This window comes from Sus scrofa, chromosome 3, assembly GCF_054392235.1.
Source record: "Sus scrofa isolate SSC_HxYL_T2T_F1_AM1 chromosome 3, Sscrofa_HxYL_maternal_Yorkshire_Landrace_v2.0, whole genome shotgun sequence".
Taxonomy (NCBI): domain Eukaryota; kingdom Metazoa; phylum Chordata; class Mammalia; order Artiodactyla; family Suidae; genus Sus; species Sus scrofa.
In genome coordinates this window covers 137,876,388-137,894,718 of record NC_139385.1, presented here as the reverse complement: position 1 = coordinate 137,894,718, position 18,331 = coordinate 137,876,388, and the positions used below count along the sequence as shown (strand labels likewise).

General features: G+C 52.0%; 1 long non-coding RNA gene across 1 annotated transcript; it reads left to right on the top strand.

Moving 5' to 3' along the window:
* The first annotated feature begins 516 nt into the window (after nucleotides 1–516).
* On the top strand, nucleotides 517–17,961 carry LOC106507395 (uncharacterized). The gene is made up of 3 exons (XR_001303339.3): nucleotides 517–813; nucleotides 11,427–12,809; nucleotides 13,077–17,961. It is a non-coding gene; the product is annotated as an uncharacterized LOC106507395 (long non-coding RNA).
* Nucleotides 17,962–18,331: the final 370 nt, after the last annotated feature.

The following is an 18,331-nucleotide window of genomic DNA, read 5'->3' as shown; positions in this document are numbered from 1 at the left end:
CACCGCCTAGTCCAACCCTCCACCCCCACCCCTGCATCACACCGACAGGAAATCCGTGGCTCCCAATCTCTGGGCACTTGCCTGAGGAGGGGAGGGTTTAATGAAAATTCTGAAGGTCTCAGCCGGAGTGAAGGGTCCAGCTTGTTCTGTTTCTCATAAAGCTGGGAGCATGCAATAGAGCATTTGAATTGTGAGTGTGGGACTGCACGTGTGTGTCCGTGTGTACGTGTGCGTAAAGCAAATCACACGATGGGCTAGTCATCCTCAGTTTTACAGACGGGGAAACCAAGGCCCAGGGAGCAGAAGCAACAGGCTGGTGGCCAAGCTGCTCCTTGGTGGCAGAGGCAGCAGCTGTGCCAGAGCCCACAGCCCACACTCATCCGGAGCCAGACGGCGACGCTCTCCTGGCCTCCATTGGAACTCCGCGCTCCCCGGCCCCACGTCCTGTTTACCGGGTGCTTCCTAATAAGGTGGCCGATGCCGTCATCCAAGCCGACCTCCTTCCAGGAAGGCATCACTGCAGATGGACTGGTTCTGGCGGTGGTGTTTTTAAGGAAAGAAGGAGAAGGAAAAAGGAAAACATTTTCTTGGGCAAGCAGCTTTGGACCAGATGCTCAGGCCGTGCTGAGTTCAGGATCCATCCCGGCAATTGTGGGAGGTGTCTGGAGCTTAAAACGTACCATCTGGGGTCTGGAGGTACCGCCCTCAACAGCAAAATGAAATACCCAGAAAGTGGGGCGAAATCTGGGAAAATGGCAAGACCTGGAGTTATTTCACCCACGCTGGCTCCCTGAGGAAATCTGGCAGAGGCAGGTAAGACCCTAGCAAGTGCTGGGGTTACGGTAGTGGGTGCACATTGCCTGGTTTTAATAGAGTCCCCTAGTGGGGCAGTTTCAGCAGACGATGGACAGGCAGGCACGGGGCGTGGTTTCAAGGCGGAGGCCCCTCACACACCCCCTCCCGCCCAGCCCCGCGCTGGGCAGCAGCTGATGGGTCCTCCCTGGTCCTCCCAGGGAGACGAGAGACAGGTGTTTCCAGAGAGGCTGCCCACCCTCCCGCCCACGAGAGGACCGCTCCCTGCACCGCGCTCATGGGAACGCATCTGGCAGTAGATCCGAAGGGGATTTCAGTCGTACCCACGCTCCAAGGTGGATGCTCCCCATAGATGCTTTGCTTCACTGCCTAGGACGTAGCTGCAGAGATGCTGTGTGTGGGTTTCCAAAAAGGAAAAAAAAAAAAAAAGGAAAGGAGAGTTGGGAGACTTTAAGCTCCACCATTTCATGGTTTCTGAGGCGCTTGCCCAGATGTAGAGCTGGGGCTGCTATAACCACGACTTTACTTCCCTCTGTCATCAACCGGCCCAAAGGGAATGACTGCTCTGGCTTCAGGGGAGACCCGTGTGGTCGTGGCTGTGTGCCTATGGGCACAGCAGAGAGGGGGTCATGGAAACTCCAGCCTGAACCTGGTGCCCACTGCCTGGCGAGGCAGCGTTCTGTGCCAAGGAATGAGCTTAGCATCTGGGTCCCCAAACATCCTTCTGAGCTGGCAGCCCAGGGCATAGGCAGGGACCAGCCTCTGCTCATAATGGACCCTTCGGCGTATTTTCTGGAAAACGGAGGCATGGATATCTTAATCAGCCTGTCTAGATTAACTAGGGGGGCAGAGTGGCCAGGACAGGGGCAGAGTGACTGGGCCAGGACAGAGCGTTTCCCTGAGGATGGAGGCTCTTGGTGTCTGAGCTTCCTGCTTCTCCTCTCCGCTACCTGGTCTGTGACCCCCCAGAGGGCAGGTTTGCATCGGAGTCACAGATGTGTCTTACGGCACCTAGAGCAGTAGGTACAGTGTGGGTTCCCGACAAACACTGTAGGATGAATGTATTGTCACCCACTCGGGTGTGGCACTTTGCCACGGGCGGCCTGGCCAGACCCCCACGGCTTCTCTTCTTCACATTCTCTGCGGGGCTGACTGGTCTCTTGATGGTGGGGTCGGCGATGCATCTCTGCAGCCATGCCCAGCGCTGTGGCTGGCGGGCACAGAGGACTCTCTAAACTGTCAGGTGAACATTAGCCGGGACCACCCTCTACCAAGTCCCGTTCTTGTTCCAGGCCCACTGCCCGGCCCCGTCCGTGCAGACACATCTGTGAGCGTTTTGGAAGATCTCCAAGGCCTTGCTCTAGCGCCTGTGGGTTTTCTTCGAGGGCAGCCAGCGCCCGCTCCAGGCAGTGTAAACAAGCGACAGATTTATAGCTGGCTTTGCCCAAGCAGGTCCTGGCCATTGAGGTGGATTCCATAGCCCAACCTGCAGGTCTGGCTGTTTCTGCTGCTCCTGGGGAGCCTCACTTCCGAGTGGGAGGAACTCAGTTCTGGAAGCACCCAGGATGTGGAATCCTATCTGGGAGACAGTCGGGGGTGGTTTCTTTTATGTAACATCTGCAGCCCCTTCCCCCAGCCCCCGGCCCCTCCCCGCCTGCAGGGCGTCTGGAGCTGTGCTCCTGGTGGCGAATCCACACTCTTGCTCCAGGATGTCCTGAGGAAGCACCTGGATTACAAGGGGGAACCCTGCTCCCCATTTTCTGAAGCCAGCATCCCTCAGCACCGGGGCCTGGCTCACTATAAACACCCACTCCCTTGTCCCCGGCCTCCAGTCTAGCCCCTGAAATCCTGCGGCAAAGTACTTGGTCAAAAATACCAGAAACAGACTCAGAGACATAGAGAAGGGATTTGTGGTTGCCAAGGGGGAGGAGGAGAGAGTGGGGTGCCCTGGGAGTTTGGGGTTGGTAGATGCAAACTATTGCATTTGGAATGGATGAGCCATGGGGTCCTCCTGCTGTACAGCACAGGGAACTCAATCCAGTCTCTTGGGATAGAACGTGATGGAAGACAAGATAAGAAAGGGAATATGTGTTTGTGTGTGTGTGTGTGTGTGCGTGTGTGTGTGCGTGTGTGTAAAACTGGGTCTCTGCTGTACGATAGAAATTGACACAATATCGTAAAGCAACTACTCTTTAATAATAATAATACAATGCCCATTGAACAAGTCATCACTTGCTTAAGCTCCAGCTGCCCTTGGGGTGAGGCCGATTCCTTGACAACCTTTGGAGGCGGTGTGGCTCCCTTCTCTCCCATCCCCCTCTGCTCATGTGGGGTGACCACTGAGACACTTCACTGCAAGTGACTCAGAAACCTGGACCACACTGGCTTAGCGAAGAGGGCTGTGCTTTAGGCTAAGGATGAATGGGCTTCTGGCTGGGTCCCCAGCAGGTAGGCCTTTCATTTTCATTGGCCCGAACTGGGGCTAAGCCCCTTGTCTTAATTTTTTTAATTTATTCTTTTATTATAGTTGATGTGCAGTGTTGTGTTAGTTTCTGTTGTACCACAAAGAGATGCAGCTATGCATACGCATGCGTTCTTTTTTATATTCTTTTCCGTTATGGGTTCTCCCAGGATGTTAAGTATGGTTCCCTGTGCTATACGGTAGGACCTTGTTGTTATCCATTCCATATTTAATAATTTGCATCTGCGAACCCCAAACTCCCAGTCCATCCCACTCTCTTCCTCCCCTCCTCGTTGGCACCCGCGAGTCTGTTCTCTATGTCTGTGAGTCCATTTCTGTCTTATAAATAGGTTCATTTGTGTTATATTTTAGATTCCACATATAAGCGATATCCTATGGTATTTGTCTTTCTCTGACTAACTTCAGTTAGAGTGATGATCTCTAGGTCCATCCATGTTCCTGCAGATGGCATTATTTCATTCTTTTTTATGACTGCATAGTATTCCATTGTATATATACACATGTACCACAGCTTCTTTATCCATGCATCTGTCGATGGACATTTAGGTTGTTTCCATGTCTTGGCTACTGTGAATAGTGCTGCTATGAACATAGGGGTGCATGTGCCTTTTTGAATTATAGGTCTGTGCAGATAGACGCCCAAGAGTGGGATTGCTGAAGCACATGGCAGCTCTATTTTTAGTTTTTTGAGGACCCTCCATTCTGTTTTCCACAGTGGCTGCACCAACTGACATTCCCACCACCCGTGTAGGAGGGTCCCTTTTCCTCTATATGATGAGCATGCTGGCTGGAGTGAGGTGGCACCTCATTCTAGTTTTGATGTGCGTGTCTCTAATAATTAGCGTAGCCCATTTCTGAATCCATTCCCACGGCCGGGGAGGCCTGTTTGCTGAGGCCTGGGAATCTGCCATCCTTGCTGATGTGGGACGGGATTATTTGGATCAGCTTGAACGATTCGGGGTCTGTGTTTGGAGCTGGCTGGTCTCCAGACCACATGGGGTGAGTGTGGACTGAAGGCGGGAGACAAATTCACGGACCTCACTCTTGTCTACACAATATTCACACACACACCTGCCATCCATTGTATTAAGCACACCTCCACTGTCCCCCGGGGTTTGAGGGGTTGGCCCTCCCCTGGGGGATGACAATGAACTACAAACTTGGGCCCTGAGGGGGGAGGAGGCACACAGTCTCAATGTCCACGTGAACCACAGGCTTCTCCTACCCGTGACCTTCAGATAGCTCCTTCTTCCAACCAGACACCCAGAGGTGCCGTCCACCTCTGTGACCAGCCTGGGCCCACTGGGCCTTTGGGAAGGGCCTCCGCCCCCTGCAGATCTGGACACAGAGCTTCATCATAGTTTGGTGACCTGTGGCCACAGAGAAATCTTCCAAACCAACACACCCGAAGACCACGTATTAGAGAAGAGAGCAGGAAAAACACAGCAAAAGCTCTTCTTTGGAAAGTGGGTGGTCCCGCTGTTACGACCCCATAGCCCTTGTCATGCTGCTGGGCGGGCAGAGCCACTGTGAAAACCAGCCAGGGTACCATCATCTGTTTTTCCCTGCCCCGGTCTGTCCCACATGCAGATGGCACCAAGAGTGGGGCCTGGGAACTGCCCTCCACGCTTAGACGGGCTGCAGTTGGCAGCTCAGAGCTCTGACCGGCCCTCAGTGCTGAGTGGGCGGCCAGTCAATTCCATGGACTCTGTCTCTGTGCATCACCCAAACCTTAGCTCCGCGGGCTCTCCCTTCCTGCTGGCAGGTGCAGGGGCCAGGGGGTGTTGGGGTGCGGGGGGGAGAGTGGAAAAGCACCAGCTCGTAGTAGCACACCCCCCCCCGCAATTATCACCATAGTCAATTTTAGAGCATTTTCATCACCCCAAGAAGAAACTGCGCGCTTTAGCTCCCCCTCCCTGCTCCGACATCTCTCTGTGCCGTGCTCGGGGGAGACTGGCCGCGGGGAGTCAGGCTGCTGCTGGCGTGAATGTTGGTGGAGAATTTGCCCCAGCAAACGCCCCATTGCCTCTCACTGGCCAGAACTGGGTCATCCCTGTGGTGAGGGGACAGCCGCCACCTGGCATAGGCCTGGTGCCCAGACCCGTCCCTGGTGGGGGTGGGAGTGCAGCAGGAGGAGGAGAGGATGCTGAAGGGAGCTGACTACAGTGCCCTCACCCTCCAGTGCGGGCATCGCGCCCTGCCCCAAACCTCTCCACTCCGCTCCCAGCTGTTATTGTACCGCCCCCAACGCTGGGGACCGGGCAGGACTGCCCCCGTTTCTGCCTCCTGGTCATTACTCATTCATTTATGTATTTATTTGTCTTTTTAGGGCCACACCTGCAGCATTTGGAACTTCGCAGGCGAGGGGTTGAATTGGAGCTGCAGCTGACAGCCCACACCATAGCCACAGCCACGCCAGATCCAAAGCCGTGTCTGCGATCCACACCTGAGCCTTTTGGTACTGGCATAGGCCTGGTTCCTAGAGTGGTCCCTGGGCGGTTTGAGTGTCCCCCCGCCCCAACACCCACATGGGTTCTGTCACCCTTCCCCCCGGAAGCTGCCTCTGCCTCTCCACCCAGGTTTGGATGCTATCGGGCATCGGTTCTTCCTTATCAGTTGAGATTTCCTGGCAGTGCACTAGCCCCTCTGGCACCTGTATCCAAGCTCCCAGAGAGCACAGAAGGCAGACCTGGTCCCTCCATGGGGGGGCGGTTTCCCCTCTTAAAGATGACGGAGGAATTCCCATTGTGGCTCAGTGGTAATGAACCTGACCAATATCCAAGAAGATGCAGGTTCCATCCCTGGCTTCATTCAATGGGTTAAGGATCTGGAGTTGCCGTGAGCTGTGGTGTAGGTCACAGACTCGACTCGGATCTGGTGTTCCTGTGGTTGTGGTGTAGGCCGGCAGCTGCAGCTCCGATTTGACCCCTAGCCCAGGAACTTCCAGATGCCATGGGTGTGGCCCTAAAAAAAAAGCCCCCCCCCAACTGCAAAAAAAAGAGATGGTGGAATTGAGACTTCAAGAGAGGAGTGACTTGTCCCAGGTGATTCAGCTCAGGAGGCCACAGAGCCTGGACTCAAACACATCCCCTCTCCCGCTGCTCCCAGGACCAGCTCCTTCTGTTACTGTAGCAAAACAGCCCTTCGGAGATAAAACGTGGTGGATCCATGTGCTGGAATATTGCCTGGCCATAAAAAAGGAGGGAGGAGGTGACCAGGACTATGGCATGAATGACACTTGAAAACAGGATGCTCAGTGAAAGAATCCAGGCTACAAAAGGCCACAAATGATGTGATTCCACTTAAACGAAATGTCCGGGATAAGCAGATCTGCCGACAGAAAAGGAGAATCCTGTTTGCCCAGGGCTGGGGGTGGGGCAGGCAGTGAGATGATGGAGCAGGGAGTGAGATGAGAAATGCAGAGTTACTTTTTGGGGTGATGAAAATGCTTTAAAATTGGCTATGGTGATGGTTGCAGGTATCTGCCAATATACGAACGTCCACTGAATTGTACATTCTAACTAGGCGAATTGTATGGTAGGTGAATTACATCTCAAAGCTGTTATAAAACACATGCACACACTTCCCTGGAGAACGGGGCTACGTATCATGATAGCTCTCGTGTTATGAAGAGAAACTTTTCTTTCAAAACACTTTCTACAGCAGAAATTATCCCAACCTTGTAAATCAGCTATACTTCAGGAAAACTTTCAAAAATGAAAAAAAAAAAAATGATATCGGTTACATACAAAAAACCCCCACTTTCAACAGTATATCTATAATTGCTTTTCCAATGGGAAGATTGCTTGAACGCTCGTGCCTTAAACCAGTAAAACTTCTAGCATCTCTCAGAATCACCTTGATGGTTTGTTAAAACCCTCACCCTCCAGGCGCTGGCTCGGCAGGCCTGGGGTCAGGCCTGAGCATCTGCATTTCCAGGAAGTTCCCGGGGATGCTGATGCCGCTGGTCCAGGGGCCATGACTTGAGGGCCACTGTCTGACTTTCACTAGTTCTAATGACTTTTCTTTTCTTTCTTTCTTTCTTTCTTTCTTTCTTTCTTTCTTTCTTTCTTTCTTTCTTTCTTTCTTTCTTTCTCTCTCTTTCTCTCTCTTTCTCTCTTTCTTTCTCTCTTTCTTTCTCTCTTTCTTTCTCTCTTTCTTTCTCTCTTTCTCTCTTTCTTTCTTTCTTTCTTTCTTTCTTTCTTTCTTTCTTTCTTTCCTTCCTTCCTTCCTTCCTTCCTTCCTTCCTTCCTTCCTTCCTTCCTTCCTTCCTTCTTTCTTTCTTTCTTTCTTTCTTTCTTTCTTTCTTTCTTTCTTTCTGTCTTTCGGTCTTTTTAGGGCCACAGCCAGGGCATATGGAAGTTCCCAGGTCAGGGGTCCAATTGGAGCTGCAGCTGCCAGCCTACATGCCAGATCCTTTAACCCACTGAGAGAGGCCAGGGGTCGAGCCTGCGTCCTCATGGATACTAGCCGTGTTTGCTACCGCCGAGCCGCAATAGGCACTCCTTTAATAACTTTTCAGCTGTCTTCCTTTGATTTATAAATTTAAAAGTTCATATTAGGAGTTCCCTGGTGGCTCAGTGGTGGAGGATCTGGTGTTGCCATTGCTGTAACTGGGGTTGCTGCTGTGGCGAGGATTTGACCCCCGGCCCGGGAACTTCCACATGCCGCAGGTGTGGCAAAAAAAATAGTATTAGGTGCAAAATACAGGTTTGTTTTTTCACTCCTTTATTTGAGCACCACTTTGCCTTGTTTAGAGTGTGGGCTGGGATCTCTGGTGTGGGTGAACTGGGCATTGTTTTCCTAGTGACGTTTGTTGGCTGCTTCTGGTCGATGTCCTTTATCAACTCAAGAAAGTTTCGTTTTATTCCTAGCTTTTCAAAATGATGTTTAAAAATCAGGCGTGGACATTTAATTTGATTAAATGCCTCTTCAGCATCAACTAAAATGATAAACTCTCATATATTTTATATTTCTTTAATATATTCATATGGAGATACAAAGATGAAATAGTTTTCTAATGTTCACAAACCCTTGCATTCTTGGAATAAAACCTACATGGTCATAAGGCATTTTTCTCTTAATTCATGGCCGGATTCCTCTTGCTGTTTTACTTAAGACTCTTGCCTCCATAGTCACAAGTGAGAACTGTTGCTTGTTTGTTGCTTGTTTCTTTCTATAGTTTTTGCTTTGTGCCATTCTTTCCACGGGTTGGATCAGGGTTACATCAGCCTCCTAGGACGAGCTGGGAAACCTGTATTTTATGCAGGACTTTGGGAGAGAACATGGTAACTACGACCTTGACCCAAGGTCCCCCCCACATCACCTTCCAGCCTCCCCCTCCACGGCCTGCCTGCTCTTGCTCTGTCCTCGAGCAGCCTGGCTTGCTTTCAGTCTCTCGCTTCCTCCTGCCACAGGGCTTTTGCACATACCACGTGCTCTCTCTGATGGAAATGTTCTCTCCCGTGCTTGCTTATTCAGCTTTGGCCTTTTAATTTCTCTGACCTCCCTGTCTGGTCAAAGGCCTCTTATTGCCCTGTGCGCCTTTCTTCTTACGCGCACCACGTTTGCACTTTTGCCTTTATTTGCGTGATTTTTATGTCTAACACCTGTCTCTCCCACTGGACTGTCGGTTCTTTGAGGATGGGGAATGGATTTTTGACTCCCAGAATATACCGCGGTGCCCAGCATATCATATGTGCTTAATAACCTTGTGGTGACTGAAAGAATTTGTCCTTCACTAGAAAACAGGCTTTTTACGTACGTACAGCAATAACACTTCCCAGTCTCTGCCAGCCACGTTTTAAAATATTTCCTTCCTTTCTGGTTACCCTGATGGTTTTCCATGACAAAGAGAAATGTCTACCTGTTAACACATCAGCTCTGGTCAGTATCTCTTGACCTCCTGGGACATAAGAGCGAGATCAGGACCTGGCGGCTCCCTCTGTCTTTCCCCTTCTTACTGCCCACTCACTGGCCCCCGTGCCTCTGATTTCTGCATTGCCAGGCCTTAAAATATATGCACTTTGTCCCATGACTGTAATTTTTTCTGTGCCTTGACAGTCGGCAGATGCTAAACAAATGTAAACCAATAACCAGCACTCTTAGTATTCTCTTAATAAGTTTTTCATCACAGATGTGGAGAAAGAGACGGAATCCGAGGCCACTAGGAGAAGAAGGGACAGCACATAATTTTTTAATATTTCATGTTTTGATATGCCCCCCATTATCTCTGCAAGTATCCACATCTCCCCTACAAATGTTTGCTAAAGAGGAATGTGTGTTTCCCCTTGGAGATATCATTTTATTTTATTTTATTTTTTGGTCTTTTTGGGGCCGCACCCGTGGCATATGGAGGTTCCCAGGCTAGGGGTCGAATCGGAGCTGTAGCTGCCAGCCTACGCCACAGCCACAGCAATGCCAGATCCAAGCCGCATGTTGTACCCACGCCCCAGCTCACGGCAGCACCGGACCCCCAACCCACCGAGCAAGGCCTGCGTCCTCGTGGATACTAGTCAAATTTGTTTCCACTGAGCCACGAAGGGAACTCTCATTCTTTTCAGAGCTGACTGATTTCCTGATTGGATTGGTACCATTTGCGCTGGAGATCTATGGAACAGTTGTCACCCTCCGATCTTTTGTATATCACGCTCCTGGGTTTGGCTCACCGTTTTTTAGTTTCTTGGCTCCTATGTCATCCTCTTTCTTAGATCTCACTCTTGTTTTGCTGGAGACATGTCCCGGGGTAGAACTTTCGGAATGGGTCTATGGATGCTCAACATTCTGAGTCTGTGCAGGTTTGAATATGTCTTTGTTTTTTCCCTGGCAGGGGATTGACAGTTGGCCTAGACTATTTGCCTGAAATCAGTTTCCTTTTTAGGTCATTTGGTTTTTCACCCGGGAGGCTTTTAGGATTTCTTTGTATCTCTGGAATTCTGAAATTCTCTAGACATGCAATTTCACCTAGAAAGTATGTCTCTTTTTGACTTTCCTCGTTCAACACTTGGCTGTGACTTTCTGTTTGAGAATCAAGTCTTTCTTTAGCACAGAGAAATTTCCCTCTATTATTGCTTTCGTGTCTCTCCTGCACATCTATCTTTTTTCCTCCAAGGACACTTATTAGAAATTGAGGACTAATTCCACATGTGTGCTGAGTAAGTTTGTTGTGTGTGTGTGTGTTTGTTCTCTTGTGTTCCTGCCCTGTGTTTGAAGACTTCCTTGGTTTTATGGTCTATGTGATTGATTTGGTGTTCAGCTATGCCTGTTTTCATTCTTCTCATTGTTTGAATTTTGGGGAATTATCACTGGATTTCCAAGAGATCTTTCTTTCCTGATAACTCCTGTTTGATATCTGCTCACAGTCCCCTCTGCCTCTGTTCTCTTGTGCAGAAGTTCAGGAAGCAGAAGCCCATATTATTTTTGTAGAGCCTGAACCCGAAGGACCACATGGGTTGAGAGGGATCTTTTCAGGGTCTGAGACAGAGCCTGCGTGGAAAGGGTGGGGCTCTGGGCCCAGAGACACCGGCACAAACTCAGCCTGGAGCACTGACTGGTGGTAGGATCTTAACTCCTGCAGCCTCAGCTTTCCCATCTGTAAATGGGGAGAACACTTCCTACCTTGCCAGCTGGCGGTGACGATGGCAGGGCTCCTGCAGGCCCCTGGATCCGCACGTTGGCTGTGAATGAGTCTCCATCAATTAATGCAACACAAGGCCTGTACTCTGCCCACACCCTGTCCCCAGAGTGGCAAGTTGCTTTTGTTATTCTTTACCCCAGAGCTGTTTGGCTTTTTGACTATATATACATGTATGTATGTATTTTAGTCATTTCTGGGCAGCTTCTCATGCATATTCAAATTCAAGCAGTTAGGGCTCTGAGAGTGATTCAAATGTTTGCTGCTGCAGAGTGTAATGGATCTTAATATAGCCCTGTCACCCAGGCCTGCCATCCCCTGCCGGCCTCCTCCGCTCCCCCACTCCCGGTTCGGGCCGAAAGAGATCAAAGCCAGATACACTTCCGCCGCCCTCCAGCCTCAGGGAGGCTAACTCGCGGGGCTGGGGAGCCCTTGCCATCATCCAGATTTTTGTTTTCCTTTTATCCCGGGGTCTGGTCCTTGTCATTCTTTCTGTAGACGACCCGACATCCGGAGAGGAATATCGGAGAGGCGGGGCACGTCTCAGATCGTCTGGACCCCTCGGCTGCCCAGAGCCCGCGCTCAGCAGTATCTGCGGCATGAATGAGGCAGACACTGGAGCCTGGAATGCAGATTGCTGCTCCGGGGAGCGGAATCAGAAATTGAGAAGTGACTTTGAAACGGGAGGGTCGGCTGTGCCTTCCCTCAGGCATGGGGTCCCACATGCCACAATGTCATAATGAAAGCCACACAAAGGGACCCAGACACTGAAGGATGCCTCTGCGGCTTGGGGGAGGAGTCCTACGGGAGTGGGAGGGGCTTGGCAGGAAGGCTCTACCCCCTCCACCATTCGCCCCTCCCAATCCCCGCCCCCCTCGCTCCTTTTCTCGCCGCGGAGCCCCAACCCCCATCATGACTCTCTGGACAGCGGAGACCCCTCTGGATTTGGCTGTGACCCTCTCAGCTCCACAGCCTGGGGATGTGCGTCCCGCTTGGGACACGCCGGGTCTGGAGTCCTGTCTGGGACCGGGCTGGTTTGCCAAGGGGCTGGCAGAACCCCAAGGGCACCCGCCTCGTTACCCACAGGGTAAAGCCCATCCTGTGTGACCCCGCCTCCAGCCTCCGTTTCCTGCCCCAGGTCTGCAGGCTCCTCATTCGCACCCTTCAGGGATCAGCCCACATCCCACCTTCAAACCCTAGGTCCCTCTCCCTCGGGGCCCCAGTCCCCTGGTTCACGCTCTCCAAGGCACTCCTCATCCAGCCTGGCTGAGGACGGTCCCCTCAGCATCACCGCGGATGGAGACTGCGCTCTGGTCACCCGCGTAAAGGGGCAGCGTTCTCACACGTGAGCCTGTATCCGAATCCGCCCCCCCACCAGGGTGTGTTAAAACACAAGTCCCTGGCCACACTCAGAGCTTCTGATTCAGCACTGTGTGATGGAGCACGAGAATCTGCATTCGGAGCCGTTTCCCAGGTGCTGCTGCTGCCGCTGCTCATTGGGTATCACACCTTGAGAACCGCTGGCCGAGGGGCGTGGGATCCTGGACCGGCGTCAGGGGCGCATCTCCCCACCAATCCGGCTGTGAGATCTGTCAGTTCACCGGATCTGACAGTCGGCAAATACTAACTGACAGAACCGCCTTGGGAGTCTAGAGAGCAACATCCCCTTGAGAGGACGGGGCCTTCAAGGAAGATGGAGACTGAGATCAACCAAGAAATATATACTGGTTCTGCGCCCGTGGTTTCTGACACAGCGCTCCTAAAACCCTTGCCATTTCCACAGTGAGGGGAGCCTGTGAGGCAACTCTTGGTGGCTCCTGGAGTTGATTCGAGGCTTGGATCTTTCAGCCGCATCCTTCAGCGTAGCGAAGGATGGATGAGGTAAGGATCCATTATGCCTGTGAGATGAAGACTCCATAGAAACCCCTAATCTATGGGTTTGGGGGGAGCTTCTGGATTGATATTCACATGGAGGTGCTGCGGGGGGTGAGGCACCCCAACTCTAGCCCTTAGCCTGCATTCTGGAAGAGGGTGGAGATGTTTCAAATGTTGAACCAGAGCTCCTCCTACCCCTTGCCAACGCGCGCGCGCGCACACACACGTGTACACACACACACACACACACTCTCTCTCTCTCTCTCTCTCTAGTGGGCATGCTCCCAGACCTCGTCATGGCCCCAGGCTAGAGAGCTGGAATTTTTCGGCTGGGAAGATCTTACAAACACCAAGTAGGTCGACCCTCCCTCTTTTTCCAAATTGGGAGACAAAGGACCTGAGGGAGGTAAGAAAGTTTATTCAACAGACCCTGATTAAGCGTTTGCTCAGTGGCTGGCTCTTTATGAGGAAACTGTGACAGAGAAAAATAAGGCACCCTCTCCAGCCCCCCTGAAAGAGGAACGAGGGACCCACCTAAGAGAGGGTGTAGGATTCTGAGGAGGGTGACAGGGCAAGGCCAGGGAAGTCTCCAAAGAGGGGAAGGTGCTGGATCTGAGTTTTGAGGGGTATGCGGGGTGCCATGTTGCTTTGTGAGTGTGGGATTTGTGTGCAGGGGATGTTGCACCCCAGCCCCGGGTACAGGGCTTGGAGCTCAGGACATATTTGTTGAATGAATGAGCATTAGGCAGTTTCATTTTTTCTGGAGACCAGGAAAGCAACTCGCAGGGGCTCTGGCCTCAGCTGAACAAAGGGGCTGATGAATGGACACTGGAGGAAGCCAAGGCCCATGTGGGTGAGCTTTGGCGGTTGGGGCTCTGATTGGGAAGGGCCTGGAATATCAGGGTTAGCTGGTCATTGGAAGAGGATGGCCCACTGCTGTCACTGAGGGTGGAGGAAGGACCATTCTTGAGAACCTACACCAGACCTACTTGCCAAGTCTCTCTTTCAGGCTGGAAAATTCAGGGTTATCCCTAGTTTAGAGAGTCCTGTCTAGTAGGGGACCCCAACTTACTACGTTGAGTTATCTGACGCTTGTGACATGTAACATGGTGGGGGCCTTTGGGTGGCTCTACTACTAAATTTCTACTATTCTAGAAATTTCCTTCATGTGTAGGGAGGTGAGCCCTCAGGGGGTGCAGGATTAGTACCGGTAGGGGGGCTCAAGGCTGTTTTCCCATCTTCCCAACACCAGCACCCCAAGTTGTATGGGGAGACACTCGCCTTATAACATGAATCCAGCTCAGCCCCCTTTCCTCTTGTGGGATGGAAGAATGTTCCATACCTTGGTTCTGGAGCTCCCTTGGACAGGCATGTGGAATTGCTTCTCAGGATCCAGCCTTGATGAACTTCTCTCCACTGGGTCACCCATGGATCATAGTCTTTCATGAGATTTGAGCCCACCTTGGGTAACCCTGACCTGGTCTGGGGATTTTGAGATGAAGGAGGCCACATCACCTGTGTAGAGGGCCAGTCCATCCCAATGATTGATGTCAAGATGGGGAAAAAAAAAAAAAAGATGCTCAGCCAGAATGTGGGGCCCTGGGCAGGAGGGACCCTGGAAGCCGTCCGAGTACCCTAGGACTTCCAAGACAACCTTGTGGATTATGAAGGCAGTGAGACAGATCATTTGAAATCACAACCATCCTAGAAATTCCCAGCTCTCTGAGCCATGTACCCACAGAGCTTCTTGCTACTAAACAAAGCTGTGGTAGGGGGTTGAGTACCTGGTTCTTTGACCCCGTCATCTCTGGGTTATTAGAGGAATCACCGTCTGGTGGAAAGAGCAAGGTCTTCGGAGTCAGCTGACCTTGGTTCCCACTCTGTTGGGCTGGAAGGATGGCTTCATCTCCCCGAGCTTCATCTCCCCCTCCCAGGGTTGGTGTGAATTAGAGGCAACAGGATGTCATCTTGGAGCCAGAGGAGGTGGCCACTCCATAGATAGTCTGCTCCTGCCTTCTGGCCCCTTCCCTGCCTTCTCCCCTCCTGGACCATATTGCAGACTCAACAGATGTCTGTGGGCTCCGATCACCCTTGACTAACGAGTCACGGATGGGCCCAAGGACATTGGTTCCAGCTGCCAGCACCAGCCTCCAGTAGGGAGCTAAGGGTGCCACGTGGAGCCAAAGACCAGCACCCAGCAGTGAGAAGGGGCGGGGTTCCAGGATGGACAGGCAGTGAGCCAGCAGGTGGCACAGGAGCCTGGGCTACAGGCTTCCATCCTAACCAGGTTGGGAGGTGACCAGGGACTGAGGTTGCTCAGGTCCCAAGTGTCACTGAGGGAAGCAGCCAGAGAACGGTCTTCCCTCTCAGAACATCCTCCAGAAGTTCCCAGGCTAGGAGTGGAATCAGAGCTGCAGCTGCAGGTGTACACCACAGCTGCAGCAACACCAGATCTGAGCCACATCTGAGACCTACACCACAGCTCATGACAAAGCCAGATCCTTAACCCACTGAGCAGGGCCAGGGATCAAACCCGCATCCTCATGGAGACCACTGTTGGGTCCTTAACCCGAGAAGACACAACGGGAACTCTCTTTCCAACATCTTGAGAGATGAAGTGTTTTCTTTTTCTTTTTTCTTTTTTTGTCTTTTTAGAGCCATACCTGGGGCATATGGAAGTTCCCAGGTTGGGGGACGAATTGGAGGTGCCACTGCTGCCCTACACCATAGCCACAGCAACGTGGGATCTGAGCCACATCCGCGACCTGTACCGTAACGCCGGATCCCCGACCCACTGAGCGCGGCCAAGGATCAAACCCAAGTCCTCATGGATACTAGTCGGATTCGTTTCCACCGCGCCACAATGGGAGCTCCCGAAAGAGGAGGTGTTGATGAGGATCTTAAGGTCCTGTCGCAAAGACCTTAGAGGAAATGACGTGTGAACAGGAGGAGAAGGACAGCGAGTCGTGGCCCTGCCCCATTCTGTCAGCTAACACCAGTGAGCTCAGGCACCTGCCCGGCCCCTTCTCCTCCTCCCCCCACAAGCCTGTTCTGACCACAGCCCCAGAGGCGGTATTACGCCAACCCCCTCCTCGCTTTGCCGTTGGGAACCTGGGTCCCGAGTGTCGTCCAGCAGCTTATGGGGGGTGAGTATGTCTCAGACTCCACACATGCCTGAGCCTGGGGTCACACAGGGACCACCAACCCTCCCCCTCCTGGGTTAGGGTCCGTGGGCGCCTCCCCGCCAGGACTCGTGGCTGAGCAGGGCTGATGGGCAGCTTTCCCCCCAGCCCCAGACCCTGGGGCTGCATCCAGAGCAGAGGGTGCCGGGCCCCAGGCTCTGCCCCGTCTGAGCCCCACCAGAGACAAATCCAGACGGGAAGACAGTTGGCATTTCTTCTGTCAGGGGAGCTGTGGTGGTCTCAGAAATATTTCCAAGTCTTTTAAAAAAATCTTGAATCATATTTATGATTGGCAATAGCAACTGTAAAAGAATACCTACACCAACTGTTAGAAGCAGATCGATATGGAACCGATTCGGGGTGGGGGGCGGATATGGAGATATTAGAAAAAGTGAGTCATCTCCATTTGGCTCTGAGCATTTGACAAGGAAAACACATGATGGCAGAACCGGGTGCCCGTGACCAGCCACGCAGAGGGCACAACCCATCAGCCCGGTGTTCAGCTCTCATCACTAATGAGCCAAGGAGAGCAGAATAGGCTTTAGTAGCAGTGATAGGTGCTGGTTGCCCACAGGCAGCTGGGAACCCTCGCCTTCTGGACACGTCCATGCATGCCTTTTTTCTTTGCTTTTTGAGCTGTCAGGTAGAGAGTCAGGTAAGTCTGCCACGGGCCCCTAGGCCCAAAGAAGCAGGGCCGCCGAGAGAGGGCTCTGGGCAGCTCACTGCGAGAGACTTCTCTGAGCGTTTCTTTGATTACAAACATGATAGGGAGTTCCTGTTGTGGCTCAGCTGTAATGAACCCAACTAGTATCCATGAGGACTCAGGTTCAATCCCTGGCCTCACTCAGTGGGTTATTGATCCGGTGTTGCTGTGAGCTGTGGTGTAGGTCGCAGGTGCACTTCGGATCCCAAGTTGCTGTGGCTGTGGTGTGGCTCCAATTTGACCCGCAGCCTGGGAACCTCCATATGCCATGGGTATGGCCCTAAAAAAAAGTGAGATATGCTTATTATAAAAAATTAAACTAATTCATAAAGGTACAAATTCAAAGTACAAAGTCCAACCGCACGGAGACAATTAGCTCTGGCTCACACTGTGGTGAACCGTATTCCAGAGCCCTCTCCAGGCACAGACAGGCTGACACACAGGGGAGCCTACAGTTCCCTTCCCCTGGGAGCTGAGAAAGGGAGAGGGCAGAGCTGAGCTGCTGTCTCCCGGGAAGGGGGATGGAGAGAGGTGTGTTAGTCAGCTGGAGCTCCCGTAACAAAATATCATAGATGGAGTGGCTTCAACAAGAAGTTGAGTTTTCTCATAGGTGCAGAGGCTGGAAGTCTGAGATAAGGTACCAGCAGGGTTGGTGTCTGGTGATGGCTCTTTTTTCATGGGCCACCCTCCTGCCATGTGCTCACTTGGTTTTTTCCATGTGTGTGCAAGTGGGGAGAAGAGGGTGGGTGCTCCCATGTCCCTTCTGATTAGGGCACTAACCCCACCAGGAGGGTCGCCACCCACATGACCTCATGTAATCCTAATTTCCTTCTAAAGGCCCCATCTCCAAGTACCATCCCAATGCATTTAGGGCTTCAACATAGGAATCTGGGGGGGGGGGATGCAAATATTCAATCCATAATGCAGCGGGGGGACACCCGTATTAGGTGCCTCCTGTGTGCCCAGAATGGTGTGAACCGCTTTGCAGCTACTGGCTTGTTTGTTTCACACAGACTGAAAGGCATGGATTACTGTCCTCATCTCACCTATCAAGAAGGTAGGTTTTGTGGGAGTTCCCTGGTGGTCTGGTGGTTAGGATTCTACATGTCCATTGTTGCAGCCTGGGTTCCATCCCTGGTCTAGGAACTGAGATCCCACATCAAGCTGCTGCACGTTGCGACCAAGAAAAAAAAAATTGAGTTTTGTGACGTATTTTGGATTTAAACCAGGATGCCCCTTTTGCTCCAAGGTGAAGGATTCATGAAGAAGAAAATTCAGAGATGGCCCCAAAGGGAGGAAAACTGTCCTGTTAGAGGTGACGGTGGCAGCTCTGGCCACGTTTATGCCACCCCTAATCCTTCTCTGGCCAACAGGCTCCCCAGGGAGGAATGGATGCCAGGGGGCTGAGTCACAGGTGCAAAGAGCCTTGCCCAGCCCGGGAAGCACAACCCTCCGCCTCCCAGAATTGGTTTCTCAGAATGCTATGGCTTGTGATAGCAAGCCTCAAATTGGGCAGAATAAGTCCTTAAAGATAGTTTTCTCTAGTGATTACACTGGCTGTTGAACAAACCTTATTAGTAATTAGTTTGCCAAAGATAGCAGCCCCTCAGTGAGCAGAAGCAATGGTAATTACTGGAGCCAGC